We start from the raw sequence: 19,195 nt of genomic DNA on the forward strand, positions 1-19,195 counted from the left end.
ACATTTCTTCTTGGCTTAACAGTGTTGCCCAAGGATGGACTAGGTTGCCTGCAACAGCATAACCTGTAGCGTGGACTTGTACGTAGTTTGGGTGTGCCATTATCAACGTCAACATTATTTCCTCGTTTTCACCAGAGGTCCTGGGATGCAGCTGGAGGAGCCAGGAGGTAATCATTTGCACCTTGCCTCTTTGTGCAGCAAGTTGTGGGAGCTCCTGGATAGGCTTAGATTTGCGGTCTGATGTAACCTGCTCAAAGATTGGTAGTAGGTTCAAAGAGCCCATTTTTTTTCCTTATTGACATGGTGCTGACTTGTGTCTGTCATGTCATGTTTGTGTGTGCTTCCTAATTTGAGAGATGTGGAGCTTGGGTTTTTTTTAACAAATTTCAGGCAATTCACATGGTAGCAAATTAGGCTTACTTACCTGTCTTTAACTGCCAGGGCTCCTCCAACACCGTGAAAAAAACAACAACAACAAAAATCCCCAACACAGTTACAAGACTGTCTGCTAGTCCTCTGCTGTAATAGGTATTTGCTAGGAATTTTGTTACTTAATTCTCAGATTTCTCCTGAAGTCTTCAAGAAATGTCAGATAAATCTGGTGACTTAACGCCTTTGATTTATTGATTTGTTCCACCAGCTTCTCTCTTGAGTCTTCAGTCTATGACCTCTCCTTATCTTTGCTATTTGGAAAGCATGAGTGTCTCATTTAGATACCACTCAAACACCATCTCTGGTGAAGACTGATGCAAATAAATCATTTAGATTCTTGTCAATGTCCTTATTGTCTTTAATTGCTCCCTCTACTTATTGTTTGGAGTGGCCTACTGGTTCTCTCCAGTTTTCTGCTTTTGGTGTACTGAGCAAACATGCATTTTCCGTTTTAACTTCCTACTATTTGCTTTTTAAATTCCCTCTTTGCTTGCTCAAACTCCATCTTAACTATTACATACCTTCCTTTCAGCTTTATAAAGTTTTGATTTCCATTCTCTGAAGGTTCTCTATTTGGTCTGAATAACTTCAAAAATCTCCAGTTCAGTCACACCAGCATTTCCTTGTCTTTCATTCTAAGGGATTTGTCATTCATCTAAGGGAATGCCATATTCCATTGCTATTTTTAAGCCCTTTCCACTTTCAGTCTGAGGACTTCAGAGTGCTTGGCTTTTTTTTTTTTCATTTTATTTAGGACCAATGATCATTTAAAAGAAAAATGGTGGGTTTTTTTTTGTTTTGTTTTGTTCTTAGTCTTTGTATCTAATATCAAGTATCACCCTACTAGGTTTTAGGGGGTAGTGTTTTGAAGAAGTTCCCTCCTACCTCTTCCTAAATGCTTTCTCCTAGTCAAGGGGTCAGTTGTAACATCATACAGAATACTTGTGTTCTTCTAACAAGGGATCTTATCTTGACACATTCTGTCCTGTGTCTCCCTTTTCCCCTCCACTCCAAAACTCAAGTCCCTAGAATCTTTTCAGCCCTGTAAGCCCCTTCCAGCACCGAAGCCTGAACTCTGTATTTCCCAGCACCTTCTGACATCCCGCTGTGTTTCAGACATAATTACTGTTTCAAATAATAATCTGCTGCCTGGCTGGCACCCAATCCTCCTATTTCTGTTTTCATGCTTCTCCCTTTGATGTAACAGGCTCTGCAGTTAAAGTTTTGGCCATAACTCTTACCTTTTTCAATGCCTTATTATAACTCCCTGATATGTTTCCATGATTTCTCTCTGTTGTCACAGCACATATCTTCAAATGTTTGGCTGTAATTTCCATCCTAGCATTTTCTGGCTAAGGGTCATCTGCCATTTGCCATCTACCATCTTAAAATGTCTTTGTGTATTCTGAATAGTCCTTAGTATCAATCAGTTTTTTTTTCCAAGTCCTACTTTCAGTAATTCCTTCCAGCCTTGCTAGTTTCCTGTGTGAGCAATCTGGTTCCATATTGTTTTTGTGAATTTTATTCTATTTGTAACCATCATCTTGGATTCAGTGACATAAAGGAATTAGCAATGTGCCTGTGGTTCCACCGCTTTTGTTAGACTGAAAATCAGATGTGATCACATTATTTCTAAAGTGCTGAATTTTTACCTGGTAGGCTTCATGTGGTTTGTATGCAGATCATAAACTGCATTTTCTGTATACTGCGACAAGTGGAGGCACTTTGAAGGGTTATTTGCAGTAGCTATTGCAGCAGAGTAAGACCTGCATTAGAAGAAATAGCACAAAAACTTTGTCAGGACTTTAGTTACTATTTCTGTCCGCAGGGGAAAATAAGGCCCTAGCACAGCTGAACAGTTTTATAAATGCCCTGCACAAAACACATTGCACAGTATTTTCTGGTAGGTGTAATCGTACATCGCCCAATTAAATATGAAAAATACATTTTTAATGTTCTTATTTTTACATGCAATTCTATCCGGAAGATAATGCGTTTTCTTCTGTGTCTTGCCAGTTTCCCCCATTACTCCAGCTTGCCTAATAGCCCCATCCATTTTTGGCTGAGAAAGATTAATGACCACCAGCACAGGGAGCCCTGGCAAATCAGCAGAGAGATTACTCTTAGGCACTGCACAAGAGATTCCTTGCTGCGCTGCCAGACATTGTATGGGTGTTCCTCAGGTTTCAGTGCAGCAACAGAACACAGCAAGCTCAGCAAGCGGGGTGAGCATCATTATTTATGAACTTCAACAAGGTCTAAACTATTAGATGGTAGGAGTGCAAAAAAAAGAATGCATCTTTGTTAGCTCCAAAACTAATTCAATTCTAGGAAAAGAAAGCAGCCAAGTTTCTGCAACTCCAGTGAGTACGACTGGAACAAAGTCACTCTTCGACAGTGACAGCCGATCACCTAGTATTTCCACTTCAGTGTTGAAAATGCAGAAGCATCAATAGGTAAATGAAGTAACCTTTACAGTAATAATTCGGAAGGTATATTTAGAATGTATGCTTACATCCAAACACTTTGGTGAATTGGGGATTGTTTGAAGACAGTTATTTTTGTTTATAATATAAATTTTAAGTTTGGAAAAGCTGCTGGCTGTGCACAGCTAGTTAGGGATCAGGAAACATACAAATCTGGATTGAGAAATACCTTGCTTTTATAGGAATGTGCTTTCATCAGTAGTTAGACATTCCCAAAATAAGACACGAAGTCCTCAAGAATTTCCAAAGAAGCTAGCCTACATGTCAGTTGGCTGGAATGTATTCCTCGTACGAGTACTAGGGATTTGGGGGTTGCTTGCACTGCAATGATCAGTTGAAAAAAGAATCTGGGAATTAGAAAGACAGCCAAATATTTGTTCGTGTGATGGATCATATGGATTTATTTGTCCAGATGTGTTAATAGTTACCGTAATGGAAATGTTAGCTCATTGATGGTGTCAGGATGCAAAAGGTCTGAAACCCAAGCTAAGAGCTTAGTATCTTTTCTGTCATTCTGTGCTACAGTTTCCCCTCTGTGGATGAGAACTGCTCCTGTCTCCCAGCTGCTTACTGTTTCAGTAGCATTAAAATGTCCGAAACCTCTGCAACATCTGTTCATGGGAAGTCACTGTGCAGGTGACAAAGGCTTCATTTGAGCTCCATGCTCCGTTGCCATGAGACACAAGATTTCAATCCAAAAGAAATAGTTCTGACTTGGGGCTAATTCTCTGATCAGATACGTAGACACCATCCTCTCAGAATATATTCAAGAAGAGGTCTCCAAACACAAGGCCAAGTAATTCAAGCCAAGCAAAGTCTGTTCTTCAGTATTATGGCAATATAATTCTCAAACAGTGGATGCATGCATTATCCAAATTAACCATTATATCTCAAGACTCCTGCTAAGGCTGCAAAATCAGTCAAGTGAAAGGTACTGTATCTGAAAATTCAAGTTGCTGGTGGAACTGGTGCTTGGCTCATACAACTTCATTCTCTCCCCTGATACATACAGATTAGGACATAGTCCCTACAGGATCATTTGCTGGTGTTTTAGAGGACTTCTCTTTCATGCTATGCACAGAGTGGGTGGCACTCAGGGAATTAGACAGCTGGGTGATATTTCTTTTTACTTTTGCTCTCATTGAGCTTCTCATAGTATGATAGCTGCCTTGATTTTGAGCAAAGCCAGACTTTTTTTTATTCTTTTTTTTCTTTTTTTTTCCAGATGATAGGTTTAAACTATGATTTAGGAAAATCAATTATCCCCCATGGCCTAAGGCTTTCTGAGCATAATGCCTGCAGTTCTGTTCTATGGGCTTTTCTAGTGTGGAGGGATCCTATGGAGCTGATGGAAATTACACAGTCCAAGGCCGTGCAGCACTCAGCCCTAAGCCTATGAATGCTAACTGCTGAACATATTAGAGTGATGAATCCCAGCTCTGCCCAAGCCCCCAGCATGTCTGCCCCCACTTTGGGAGCACTCTGAAAGCACAGTTTGTCAGGAAAGCAGGAAAGAGATGGAGTAAATAATTCGGGAAGGTTGAGAGGGAGGTGTTAAATTTTATGTAGCCAAATTTCCAGAGGAATAAGGAAGGCAAAAGCATTCTGGGGTCGCTAAGAAAGGTTGTTTGTAGGATCCGTGGTTTGGACTAAGGTCATTTGTGGCATTTCTTACCAAATGCTGTCCACTGTGGCCCAGATGTAGTAAATTATATGGATTGTAAAATTCATGGAAATCTGCACTTAAATTAAACCACTCTCAACTCAAAGACTTTTAATTTGATTGAATTCCTTGGATTCCCACATTGCTCCTAGTGAAAAAAAATAATCATAATAAAATTAAAGGATAATGGCAGCTTGGTAACAATAGGAGTCTGATTATCCACCCTTTGTAAAATTGTCTGCACCTTAAGTCAGCACTAGGGTCAATGGCTGGGGCAAAGCTGGCATTAGCAAGGTTTGTAGAATTTCTTCTTTTGATCCACCTGTGGATCTGTTGTTCCAGCAGAGCTCTCCAGCGATGCTATAAGGAAAGGAAAAAGGATCCAGTGCTGTCTGATCTCTGAACTGTTCATCCAGTCGGAACTAACCACCAGCAGCAGGGAGGACAGCACTTCGATCTGCTTTTTGAGAGGGCAGTAGTGAGTTCAGTATTAAATCTATTATTCCAATAGACTTTGCAGAGCTTTTCTGGATTTTAGATATGTGCTCACAGGGAATGACAGAAGCCCCTTGGACTTAGGTAGAGATGGGGCTCGTTGGTTTGCTAGTCCAGAATGATAACAAGAGATGTGTGCATTTTCCCTCAATACCTTGCCCAGTGTTTACCAATTATATTAGCGACAGTTAATCGAACTGGCTTGAGACACAACATTCAGGCTGGGCAGGAAGCTTCTGCTGTGCTGATAAGAGAATAGATAGATGAATGAAATGATACTTTCTGTCCATAACACCAGTGAGTATCGTCATAATTATTCACATGACCAAATCAGCCATGGATAATTATTACATTATCCATGGCTCATGGAGAATTTACATCTTTCACTTTTCACTGTTAGGGTTTATTCAAAGTACAGCAAAAGCAATGATTTCTGTAAGACCCAAAGGATTAACATTTGTGGAGACTCAGTGCAAAAACATCCAACAGGTTAAGCTGCCGTATTCTGTAATCAAAGCAGAAAATACAGTCACTGTCTTCTTTCTGTTTGCACTTATTAGAGCAAAACAAGTGCATGTGATAAAAACAAATCCCCGAATAGGACTGCCCAGGACCTGAATATTTTATTATAATTTTTGTTGGTTTCATTTCCATTCCTATATGTGAAACAAACAGTTTGAAAAAGGTGTTTTTGTTTGGTTGGTTGGTTTTAATGTTCTCGGGTTGATAGACCTTTCTTCTGCATCACTCAGATTAGCAACAGTTTGTTCTGGGTCAAAGAAGAGTAGTTGTTGGGATGTACTAATCACTAGGCCTTTCCTGTAGCCTAGGAGAATCAGTCTATCTTAACAGAGCCTGTTCTTTTAAGTATGAAAGACCACTGGCTTGTGCTGTCCCACTGGGTGAGTTAATTACTAAAGCAATATCAATACACCATGGCATGGCACCTGGGCCTCCACACAAATTTATTCTTCTAATAACTTTTTTCCAATTTTAATCTTCAAGTCTCAGCCTAAGAGGAACTTCAGCAATCTGAAGCTGTAGGAATGAGATCACTGTGTTTTGTTTAATTTCTAGCATATTGTTATTGTTGAATTTTTCTGTACCCTAAACCTGTGTATCTTCCAGAAAAAAAAAAAAAATGCTTTTTTTGAGAATGTCACTGTGAGTTATCCAGTGGGGTTGAAATCAGCAGCATGTACAAAAAATTTGCACAAGTTTCTACAATTTACAAATTTGCTACAATTTCTTTAGAACTCAATTTCAGGAGCCTTCTTCAATGAGGCCATTACAGGGTTTTCTACTCTTTGCCTGCATTCTCAGTATCCTGGACCCCCAAATTCACATTTACCTCAGCCTTTGGCAGGTGTTGGCAGGTATTTTAAAGACGGTATGGACACTTTCCTTGATGTTGAAGTCCGTCTGTGACTATTACATAGAAAAAAAGCATTTCTCCATTGTGGGTAGGATGGTGAAGGTGGCTCTGGAAGATGTGAAGACTTTAGAAGAGTTGACATAGGTCATTTGGTCTCAGGTCATAGGTTTTGCTTTTCCTATACAGTTGAATTGACTTCCACAAAGCCATCTCCCAGTAGCATACCTGGCAATAGACAAGTGCCAACTCACAGAAGAAGTCCATAAGCACTCCTTTTCACACCAAATCCACTACAGATCTTGTTGGCATCATTTGTTCTGCTTCTCCACTCTACAGCAGAAAAAGGCCCAACACCTGAAGAACAGTAGCACTAAAGTGATCTAAATACCAAATGTTCTTTGTAATACCAGAAACCCTATGTTTTTAGGTGCCCAGCTTGAAGAATGCAAGCCCAGATTCATCCTATGCAACTTGGCAGCTGTCAGAGACGCAGGGTGTTGGAGCTGGTCCTCTTAGCTTCCTTTGGTAGGCAATGGAGTGAGCAGGACATCTGCAGACAGCTTTTGTTACCTCCTAAGCCCTAAATCACCCCTCTGTTCTCTGACTAGTAGAAAAGGTTGCAGCGCTGACGGTTCCCTGTGCAGGTCCCTCTGGAGTGCACCTGCCTGAAGTAACATGGGACAAATCTGGGCCAGTAAGCATCAGTTTTAGAGCTGCCACCTCCTCCTTTTATGATTGCAGGTGTCAAAATCCCCTGGAAACTGAGCAGTAAGTGCTACAAGGCTGCAAACTCAATATTAGCTGACAAACTTGAAAACAACAATCTGTGATGGAAAATGTGTGGGTGGATCAGCCTTGGGAGGGGAGCGATTCGCGGACTCCAGGAGCTGTGATACGCGTTGTGACAGGCACCGCACACTGACAGCCAAGAAAACACTCATTTTCAGCACAAAGCTGTGAGCTTCATAACGATGGTTAAAGTATTACCCACAGCATTGCTGGGCTGGTTGTGCAATGTTTGTTGCACTGTATTACTGCTGTGTAAGTGCTGGAAGAAGCAGCAGCTTCTGCAGTGTGTCAGCCAGCACTTTTCCAAAGGTACAGGTAGGGAATATACGAGAAAGAAGATTAAAAAAAAAAAATCCACCCTCCCAAGTGTGTTTCTTCTCAAGACTCAAACCTCACTCCTTGTCTGTCGTGACCAAGGTGATTTTACATTCTCCAGGGGAAAACTGGGCTGTTGTGACCTTTAAGGTGAACCATGCATGAAACAAGGCTTGTCACTTCTTTGCGAGGCTTGTAGCGCTGAAGGGTTTGAATCTTCACATCACCACCCTGTCAGTACATTACCTGACTGGCTGGCATTCTTCTTGAACGAATACCGAAACCTTTTGTTTCTTTCCCCAAGTCAGGGGAAGATCCTTAAGTAACATTTCACGAAAGAAAAAAGAAAACTGTGTCTTCTTTCCTTCTGCTGCCCCATCTCCCAAGCGCCTCTCCCCCTCCAGGGTTAGACTGAGGCAATTCGCGTTTACCACAAACCACTTAGTTTACATGTATGCTTCAGTCTGTGTGTAAGTTTTCTAGGTGACAGTTTTATCGGGGGAAATGCTGTTTAGATTACATGTGCAAAATAAATGGCTTGTAAATATTGAAAAAAAAAAAAAAAGAGAAAAAGAAAAAGGTTAATTTTCAGTTGTGCAATAAAATTGTGAAATAATCCTCTCAATTCATTTCCAGTGTCTGACTTGACATGTGCTGGTTTCAGGAGCATACCAGCTGTTGTTTCTTTGGATGGAAACAACCAAAAAAAAAAGGGGGGGGGTGTATTGTTTAGCTTTCATCTTTAAGCCTGTTACTATATTTTAATGAACATTGTCACTGCCTTTAATCTGGTTTATTCCTCCAACTTTGGTTCAGTCAGACACACTAGTACAAGGCTGTTCCTCCTAAGGACAGGTGAGTCCTTATCTGCGTAGAGGTGATCATGTGGTTAGTTATCTGCTTTCCTTGACCTTGACCTTCTTCATCTGTTGGCTTTCTGTAATCAAAGACAAGACTTTGGTATGTGGGGGAAGTTTGTTCAGTTTATATTCAAGTGTGACAACAAGCAGATGGAGACCCTACAATGAATGACACCTCACCAACACCATGGAAGCAAACCTGGAGTACAGGTTAGTATTGCAAATGCTTTATCTGCTAGGAGAAAGCGTGGATTTTCCATTATATTCAGGTCCTTCTCTTGAAAATAGGAAACAAAAAATATGCAAAACCAAAAAGCCTTCACGTTACTGTTAATTAACCCTTGCTGATAGATAGCTAATAAGTTTTTCAGGTGCTCAGAGCTGCAATCGCTCTTCCCATAATTTCACTTACAGTGCTACATCTTTTTAGCACTAAGTGGAACCAAAGGAAAACAGTTCCCTCCTTCCCTCCCCACCACTCAATGGCCTAAGGCTTCTCTGCGGAAGAATTTCATTATCAAGAAAGGAGGTGGGGGCAAGAGTGGGAAGACAGGTCAATTGTACAATCCTTTGTGTGTGTTTGGTTGTTTTAAAACTGAGCTTTTAAAGTACTGTCTTCTAAAGAGTGTGCTTGTCAAGGACGTCAGCACAGAATTTGCATTTGGAGGGACATCATAAAGAATACGCTGTCCCTAGACGTAGCGCACAGAGCTTCTCTGAATGATTCAATGGAATATGAGCAAAGACTAGCGTAAGTTGAAAAGCTAGCTGAATTGCTCTTTCTTCAGATGATTACAGACTCAAATGAGTTTTGTGTCGCACAAGAACAGACTGGGAGACCAGGAAGACTTAGAGAGCCCCGGATTCATTACCAGAAACATTAATACTGGAAGAAGTATATATACATATAAATAGGTAGAAAAAGAATTCAAAGAAAGGAAGATGAAAGGCTGGTAATATACAAGTGGGGGGTTTATAAGCTGAACTCTGCAGTCATCAGAGACAAAGAGGAAAACCTGCAGGAGTAACTCCCTTAAATTCCCTGACTTTGCAGCAGGGCAAAGCTGGCTTGCATTGGGAAATGAATGATTGAGCAGGTGCAAGAAGTGAATGGCATTAACTGTGTAAATAGCAGCTGATTTTCAATAATCAGGCTCCCAGAAGGGATCCTCTGCCTATGCCATTTCCATATTATCCACAACCTTTCTTACCCATCCACCTCTGACAAATCAGTAATAAAGAAGAGAGCTTCCTTTAGGATTTATGTCAAATATTAATGCTCCAGGACAGATGCAGTAGTGCAAATTACAATATGCTTACCCTGGGGTCAGAAGCTAGGTTTCATCAAAAGGAGGCAAGTTGAGTTCCCAGGACTGAAGTACTGATGAGGCTCTGCACCATCATTCCTGCAGGCTCTTTGAGTGATTCCCAGTGACCATCCTATAACCACCTTTACCTTTGAGGTGCTTTAAATGAGTTAGACAGCGACCAGATGGTATGGACAGACATGGGATGTAGGTGTGTTTGCTGCCTTGGGGTATGTTATCCAGCTCTAGAGACAGATGTTACTGGGATGCCAGCAGAAGTTCTGCCATAGATTTAGCCATGGAAATGGCATAGAGGAAGATTGTCTCTCTCCCTAGTGTCTGGGGTGGGGGGAAGAAAAATCAAAACTGAATTTACAATGCTAAAATTTTAATTCCATAGCCCAGGTCCTGCAATATTCTGAAACCTTTAGTCTTGTTAATTTTTTATTTGAACATAAACAAAAGGGCAACACACATCTCTTCAGAGCAAAGCCAAGGTGAGGTGGCAGTTATTCTAACTCCAGTACTGACTGGATAAACCCACAGCATCAGCTGGTCACTGAATACCCTCTGTACACCATAAGAGAAACATTTTTTTGCTGATAATGAACCCCAGTTTGGCTCCAGAGCTAGCAACTTCAGGTGGTGAATGGCAACAACCTCTCTGAGCTCCTGTTCCAGGCTCTTTGCTGATACAGCTTCTTCATTTATGCTGGGTTTTGATTTTGAAGGTTAATTTTGCAATTATAAGTACCGTACACATTTTTTAAACAAAAGCCAATATTTTGAAGTGGCCACCAGGGAAAAGGATGAACAAGGATAACGGGTTCAATTCATCCTCTGCTTCAGGGCATAACAACACTCTTTAGAAGCTATTTTTCCTCCTTCCTGAACTGCACAGAAAAGTGTGAGGTGTTCATATGCAGTTACCTTTCCTTTATCGTGCCCTTGGATACTTCTTTCACTTGAGCACACCTGGGTATTTCTTGCTGAAAAAAGCCCTTTCCTATTGTTTTCTGTGAGCAACCCCCTCATTACCTCCCTGTTAGTCTCACTGCTGCTCCCAAAGAAGCACAAGTCCTCGTTCCTTCCCCAGCTCATTAAACCCTTTTGCAGTGCTGGAGGAGCACATGTGCACACCCGTGTGCCTGTTTGGTATCTGCTCAGCTTGAGTAACATTTGCAGTAAATGGGAAACCTTTACTTCGGTTGGTTGTAAAGAACTCAGGACTCTTGTACTACTCTTATATATCTTATTGGTATGTTATTGGACTCCATGATCCTTGGGGGTCCCTTCCATCCAACGCAGGATATTCTATGATTCTATTTGTGATAATCCAGGCTTGTCCATTGTGGTTACCTGGGCAAGCCATTAGGAAGCTTTAATGAACAAAGCAACGTATGGGGACTCACAGGTAAGCCTCTCCTCATACACATCTGTCAAGTACCCAGAATGTTGTTTGCCTCGTGCACTTGGTAACTGCATCTCAGTGAGTTTAATATCCTGTATCTAATTCTTCGATTTATGCCCTGTTTCCCTAAACTAGGCACTTACCTTCTGGCATGCATTAGCTGCAAGGCGTTTAGGAGTTGTCTGTGTGAAGTTAGGTGTTTTAACAGCGCTTGGCTGGTTGCTCAGTGAAGCTGTGTCTTGGGGCAGGGATGGGGATGTGTGGTCGTCTCCTGTAGACTCCAGCCATAACGTGTTGTATGTCAGCTGGATCACAAGGCTTGTTAGCCTTTAGCCCAAGGCTGGAGATGTCCTATATGCTCCAGTCTTGCCAGCAATTTCTTGCTGAGAAATCCTATGCAGCTCAAGAAGTTTTGTTCTTCTGTTTCTGTGGGCATCACCCAGCTGGTCCTACATGGATGACTTCAGAGGCTTCCACAAGAAAGCTCAGTCCACAGAGGTTCAGCTAAAGGAAAGCAAACTTGAGATTCCCCACTAACATTTATCACCCAGCTTGCTTCCAAAATGACTTGAGCATGGGAAAAACTATCTCAGCTCAGAAGGCTGCTGCACTGCTCTGTCAAATAGCTTTCAAGGATCAGAAATGCCACTTCATACTGACAGCATTTCTTTAATTATATATTAAATATATAAATATATATATATATATACCCTGCTCATTCTCAATCCTTAAGTAACATTCCCCCTTGGAGCTCAGTTCTTGTTAGAGTCTGGTTTGAGTCTTCAGCTTTTCTTCACTTTTTCTTCACTTCTCTGTATTTTTCCCTTATGCAGTGGCTCTTCATGTGCTTTCATATGGGTAGGTTGGAAGCCTGCAAACCACAGGACACTTCTAGCACAGGGAGAAGAATTGCTGTGTCAAATTCCTCCTTGTTCTGGCTGAGCTACTGCCCTCACAGAGATTATTTTTGCACGCTGTTGCTCTTGGGTGCTGCAGGCCTGCAAAGACTATGGAAAATCTCCGTTTATTTCAGTGAGGCTCATCGGTTTCCTGGGGGTTACTTAAGGAGCAGAGGCACAAACGTCTGTACCTATATGCCCACCCAGTAAACACCAAGGGTTTACTAGCCAGCATTCATTAACACAATGTCATCAGGCTTTTGCTTTCTAACATAGCGGGGGTGTTTGGTACTATACGTCAAAGCCATTCTTGGATGAGAACTTTCCTCTCCAAAGGGAATTGCCTTGCTATGGGGTTGTCTGCCTACGCATGGTCAGGCTTAATTTTGTTGTGTTCCCTCTGCAGAAAGGATAGATTTATTCCGAGCAATGGAAACAATCTGCCAGTTCTGCTCATTCCAGTTAAGCGTGAGGCACAGGATCGTAACTTTAAATGCCCCTTAAAATAACAACAGGATGTTTAATTTTCATCTGGAGCCTGTAAAAGTCCTTCTGCCGCACTGCTACACGTACTCCTGAGAGCTACAGCAAAACATGGTAGAAGCAAGGCAGATTGTCTGCCCTCACTCACAGCAAGTTGCGGCCCTAGCCCTAAGCTGGGTGATGGCTCGGTCACCTCTCTGGCTGTCAGGAGAGGCAGGAGCTGTGAGCCAGGGGCTGCTTTAAGCTCCGTGTCTCAAGTTTGGTGGTTATTTACTGCACCTGAATCTTTGTGAAATGTTTGTTTCATGAGAAACAGATTTAAATTGGATGGTTCATTGATTTGATTAAGAAAAGTGATTAGTATGGCAGTGAAAACTTGTTAGTCAAAGATTTTTAACCCAGCTGTTCCGGGGGGGGGGAGGGGGAATGATCAGATGGGATTTTACTGCTGATTCCAGCACTGAATGCACTTTGCTTTACAAGCTGTTGCAAAGCTAAAAGCACGGGGACTGGAACATTTGGTTATTGAAAAGGAAAATATTTCAGTCTGTGTCACATCTCTGCTCGATTTTGACTAGAAGACAAAGTGTAGGGCTATATGTGCGCATGTAGTGACACCATGTGAGAAAATGTGTGAGTGGATCCCATCTTTTGGGGCATAGCTGCCCTGCAAAGTTTTCTGGTTCCCTTTGAGGGCAAGTTAAGGAGCACCAGCCTGCTGGCTGCAGGGATGGCAGTACTGTGTGGCTGGTTTCCACAGATGAAGGAGAGGCGTTTGTAGGTTCCTTCGCTCCTATCCCAGCTGTGGAGTTCAGGATCAAGATGAGAAGGTTGTGGCTTTATGCCCTGCATTAAAGGCTGTAATACTTGTTGTCCCACAAATGTCCAGCCTCCACGTATTGTAGTTGCATGTTGCAGGAAAGAGGACTTGCACCATTTTATAACAGTTATATGAAGTAGGGTGAAGTTAACCAGCTTGTCAATGTGTCAGTATCTCCTAAAAAATCAGCTGAAGTGCCTCAGTTATATTAAAATCCATATCTGACATGGGTGAAGGGACCCTAATAAAAATAAATAAATAAAATAAATTTAAAAAAAAAAAAAAAAGAAGGAGGAGAAGGAGAAGAAGGAGGAGAAGAAGAAGAAGAAGAAACAGGCTTTACCAATGAATTATTACATTCCTTCAGCCTGGTTGCTTTTGCTTTATTGTACAGATGAGACTGGGAGAAAAGGGAAGATGGAAATGGACTGGAGACTTCTCCCGCACCCTTGCCATGCTCCTGGGGGTAGAAAGTCCCCGTTCCTTTGTACCAGCCTCTACTGACAGGCTGGTGCAATGAAATGGTAAATGGGTCGTGTTTCCCTGGAGGCCAGGAACAAATGAATATTGTAGGCATTGTTCCTGACACCCCACTGTTTAACACCTTTATCAGTGACTTGGAGGGAGGTGACAAGGTCAACATGTCTATAGGTGACACCAAGCTGGTGATGGCGACTGGGCAGGTCAGCACACTGCAGGGCAGTACAGCCGTCCAGCAGGACTGGGAGAGGCTGAGGGCATGGGTTAGCAGAAACCTTATGAAATTCAACAAGAACAGAAGGAAGTGCTGTAGCTGGGAAGGAAGAGCCCATTGCAACAGCACAGGCTGGGACCGCCTGCCTGGAAAGGCCATGAGGGCCCTGGTGAGCGGTGAGCTGAGCACAAGCCAGAAGTGGGCCTGGCAGCAGGGATGGCCCAATGGCCTCCTGGGCTGTGTCAACAGGAGCAGAGCCAACAAGGTCAAGGGAAGGGATTATCCCCTTCCTACTTGGTTCTCATGAAGACACGTCTGTAATAATGCATCCAGTTTGGGGCCCTCAGTGAAGGAAAGGCATCGATAAACTGGGGCAAGTTCTGAGGAGGGCCCTGACGCTGCATGGGGCTGGAGCCTCTGCTCTGTCTGGAGCAGCTGTGGGAACAGGGCTTGGTCAGCGTGGCGAAGGGAAGGCTCTTCACAGCAGGGCGTGGTGGGAAGACAAGAGGTAATGAACATAAATTAAAGCAAGAGATGTTCAGATTGGATATAAGGAGCAGCTCTTCCACCTGAGTACAGTCAAGCTGTGGCACAGGTGGCTCAGGGAGGCCATGTAGCCTCCATCCTTGGATGTTTTGAATACTTGACTGGGTTCAGTCAGCCCTGAACAACCCAGTCTGACCTGAGATGTGACCCTGCTTTGACAGAGGATTGGATCAAAGACCTCCTGAGGTTCCTCCCAGTTCAGCCGAGCCTATAAGGCAGCCCCCCATCTGGCCAGTGGCTGCAGAGGATAGCCGGGACAGATACCCTAAACAACTTCCCTTGGTTCCTGCACCTCAGCTTTGCTGCCACAGAGACCTTCACATGTCCAGCACCCTGAAGCCTCTAACGAGGAAGTGAGAAGAGACAGTAAAGCTGCAGAGAGGAGGGAAGAGGTGAGAGGAGAGAAAGCTGCTCAGAAAGGCAAGGCTGGTGTGAAAACAGTCTTAGAGTAGAGAGAGAACAAGGGATTGGTGTAAGGGGAAGGGAAGAAAGTGGGCTAACAGGAGGAAGGCCAACATGAAATTATGTATCTGGGAAACGAAAATAAGGCAGAGGGAGCAAAGGTTACAGTGAAAGCTAGAAGGAGACACTGCTTTGAGCTACTGGAAGCAGCTGCAAATACTGGGCAGAGGCTTCTCTGCAACCACCCACCCAGCACAGGCCTGCTCTGCCTGAGCCACCTGCCCGAATTGCCCAAATTGCTCCATGCCAGCACCTCAATTCCAGCACTTTCCAGAAGCCCAGCATGCCCAGGTGCTCTCCTGGCCCTCCACATGCTCTCCTGCACACCAGCCTTCATCTCTCCTAGCTGTTCTCTGCTCCTGTCACTACATAACCCATGTATTGCCATCAATTGAAGTTTATTGCCATAGGCAGGCAGCTTTTTAGTATCATTTAATGCATTAAATCTCTTGCAACAGTTCAAAACTTGACCGCTTTTCTTCCAGAAGCAAGTGAAGGGAGAGGAAACATCCCAACAGGGTGACCCAGGACCGCAGCTAGACTGGGTAAGTTAGCACCCACCTGTGCCTTGGGCTCTATTGCTGTAGGCTGCAATTCTGCTTGGCATCTCTGAAGGCATTAATGATGTCAAGTTGTACAGTGCCAAAGGCTCAACCAAGCATGCTCTAAAAATACAGAGAAATCATGCAGCACAAATCTGCTTAACGTTTACCTGCCTCAGAGTTCAGAGCCAGTGGATAAGAACTCGGAGTATTGTGCATAGCAATTGATTCAGGAAAGTCAGTTGCATGGGCTGCAAGACTGACAAGTAAATATTTTTTTTAAGTGCCTACACTGATAAGATCAGGCAGGTACCTGACAGGTCCCAGTTTCCCCACACCGTGGCACAGGGAGATGTTCAGGGCTATATCAGTGAAAACAAGAGTACAATTGGATCACAAGCATCACAAGGCTGCAGACAGGAAATGTCCTGTTTAATTCACCATTTTCTGACACTGTGAGGATGCAGGCTGGCAACTGGGGCCACATGGATCACTTTGCAAGTGAAGGAGTGTGTACACGGGCTAGCATTGCCATCTGCTGGCTGGCACTCTGGGTGGGTGCCACTGGATGTACAGGGCATTTCAGGGCTTTGCAGGTTTTTTTTCCCATGGTTATTAGCACCTTTCCTTCCTTCTGTATGACACTGAGCCCAGTGGTGGTCCTGCTTTCCTGGTCCTCTGGTGGCAACTGGGCAGGGTCCAACCACACTATTCTGTGTTTTACAGTTCATAACGCTGATTTTTCCTCCTGTATATGTAGTTTTTGCCTTGTCTTCCTATTCTCTAGCTCAGAACAAATGTTTTTTGCCTCTGTGCTAGGGATATCCTTGCCCACTGTGCTATCAACTGTGTGGGAATGCTAGCTAGTGTGCTTCTAATGAGTTAGCTAGCAAATGTTAACTATTGCAGTGTAAAATACTGAATTAATAGTATAAGATCCTTTTGGAATGAGTCAGGAAGCTGAAACAGCTTTTTTTTCTTTTTTTTCTTTTTTTTTTTTTTTCTGTTTTACTGTCTTTCAGTATGCCGGTTAGTGATTAGCGAGTTTCTTTCTGTTGTTGTCTACAGTTTCTGGTACACTAGTCCCTGCTGGGCGTAGACCCATTGCTTTTAGTGGTATTGCATTTAAAAAAAAAAAAAAAGAAAAAAAAAGAAAAAAGAAAAAAAAAGAAAAGCCCAAAGAAGAGACTTTACTGCTCTCCCAATTTTCATTACACACCTTGTATTTGTCAGTCTTGCCCTTGGAGGACTGGTATCTTCACAGGAGAATATGGATCTCTCAAACAAGAGAGGCGTAAAGGGAAGTACACACCAAGATTCAGGGGGTGCAGTGTGAAAATGGGGAGGCTTTTTTTTAGAGTTTCCCCCATCTTATAGGGCAACAACAGCCAAATTATCCCCAGGGACTGAGTTTTTCTTTTTCCCTTGCCTGGCACCATGTCTCTCCATGAAGTGGGCCCATACAGCTGCTTGATGTGTTGCACGAGAATTTTTGTTAGAGCCAATGAAGTCACAAAAAAGCACAGAGGAAAGTCTGGTTGGAAGTTATTTCCTGCTGTAACAGCAACTCACACACAGAGCTAAACACTGCTGGTTATGGTTTTCCTTCTTTGATTTGACTTCCAAAATCTACTCAATGACACTTTGTGGACACCTCTGACTGTCGGAGTAACCAAACATCGGAAGAATGGGAGTAGTCATGAAAATGCATTACTTTCTTATCAAATGCAAACAACAGACATGGTTGACAATTAACAGTGCTCAGCTCCCAGTGGGGCTGGTGGCAATAAGCATAGCAATCACAGCAAAATATACGCCTTGATGGTTGGCAGCCTACAAAACTGGGACAAGACGCAAAAACCCAGGAGAAGAGCAGGGGCTAAAGAGAAGCTGAAAAAGGTCTGAAGGCACTACTGGATAAGGGCTGATCTTAATGAGCTGGAAAAGGTGCTTCTGGCATCTGTCAGTCATAAGGAAAATCCTACAAAAGGAGGCAGAAAGCCCTAACGTGGGCACAAAGGCATCTGTCCTACATTCCTGGCACAGCAGTAGCCTTGAATAATCTTCTACATATCCTAGTGTCTGCCCTTAGCTGTAAGCAAAATCAAGACACACTTGCAATCACTCTACAATCTGATGTCAAATTGTCTGTTACAACAATATATTCTTGCGGCGATTGATTCTGGTGCTCTAATGGTGGAGCAAACTCCAAAACTGATGTCACAGAGTAAAGCCTACCATGATTCATGATTAAATGTAATAATATTGCTGGTTGGTGGCTTGCATCCTGCTCCTGCCAGCTGAGCAAAAATATGAAGAAGAGATAGGATCAGTTGATCTCTTTCTCTGAGTATTTGGGACAATCTCCTCCACTGGACCTAATCTGCTAGTTCTTGGAGACATAACAGCAACAAAGAACCCTTAGTCTCAAATTCCCCAAATCCAGCACCTCTCTTCAATGGCTCCCTGTGTGACATGGGTACATGGAAGATCCCTGATGACTAACATCAAACAGGAATCGGTGGTTTGCTTTGTGTTATTTTGTATTCAAAACATTCAGCTACAACAACAAAAACACAGGTTGTTAGCTCATGTAGAACTGGAAAAGCTGCTGCCCAGAAACTTTACTCTGAAGGGTCAGCAGTAAAGTGATGCTAATCTAGTCTGAAAACATCTGTTCCTTGGGGAGCAGAAAAGTAATTCTGTTGGAGAAATCATGAGTATAATGATTTATTTTTTTTATGATTTTATTTTTAACCTGAAACTTTATCTGCCTGTTTCCTTCTGCATTTGAGGTTGGTTTTCATTTTTGGCTTCAGCAAAGACAACTGCTTCGAACAGAGGGCCACCCACCTATGATTTGCATTGTTGCCTGCATGCTGAGTGAGGGGGAGAAGGAGGAAAAACAAATTATGATTAATTACAGCCACTGTTCTGCCACTAGAGACTCCTGGGAAGTATCAGTCACCTTCCTGAATCCCTCACAGTAGCTACAACAGGTTTAACAACCTACGCAAGGTGAAAGTCTGTATCAGGTAGAGAAATCTCTGGGGATGCCTTGGAAACACTTGAAGGAGGCTAAGTAATATGTCACTGGCTCGCTGTAGCTGGAGATAAGGTTAATCAGGAGACATTCCTAGCAAAGTACCCAAGGACTGAACATATGTGGAACAGGAATATGGGCCTGCTTTCTTTCAAGTGACCAGTAACTTGGGAAGACCAGTCAGGAACATGAAGATGGCCAAATGAACTTCAGACTTCAGAAATATTATTCGGGGGCATAATATTTCATCCACTTCCCTTATATTCAGAGGATATAGGAGGATACTCAGAGGACATTAAGCCCTTTCCAAAATCTGTCCCTCTTTCTATTGGATGGCAGTCCTGTACCGGTCACTCTAGGAGAGTTCTGTGCCGGGAGGAGGAAGGCATTTCTGGGACAAGAAACCCAGTGGAGTTTGCACTGCTTCTTCTTGCATGTTTAAGGCAAAGAAAGATCAAGTTTTGTCAAGTTTTGAGTATGACTCTTGTAGCCCAAAGTAGCCCAAAGCCTTCTTTGTGAGAGGCAGGAGCACTGGGGAAGAACATGGTTCAAGATGGGCTGGCACGTGTCAAG

This window comes from Anser anser (assembly GCF_964211835.1).
Source record: "Anser anser genome assembly, chromosome: 1".
Lineage (NCBI taxonomy): Eukaryota > Metazoa > Chordata > Aves > Anseriformes > Anatidae > Anser > Anser anser.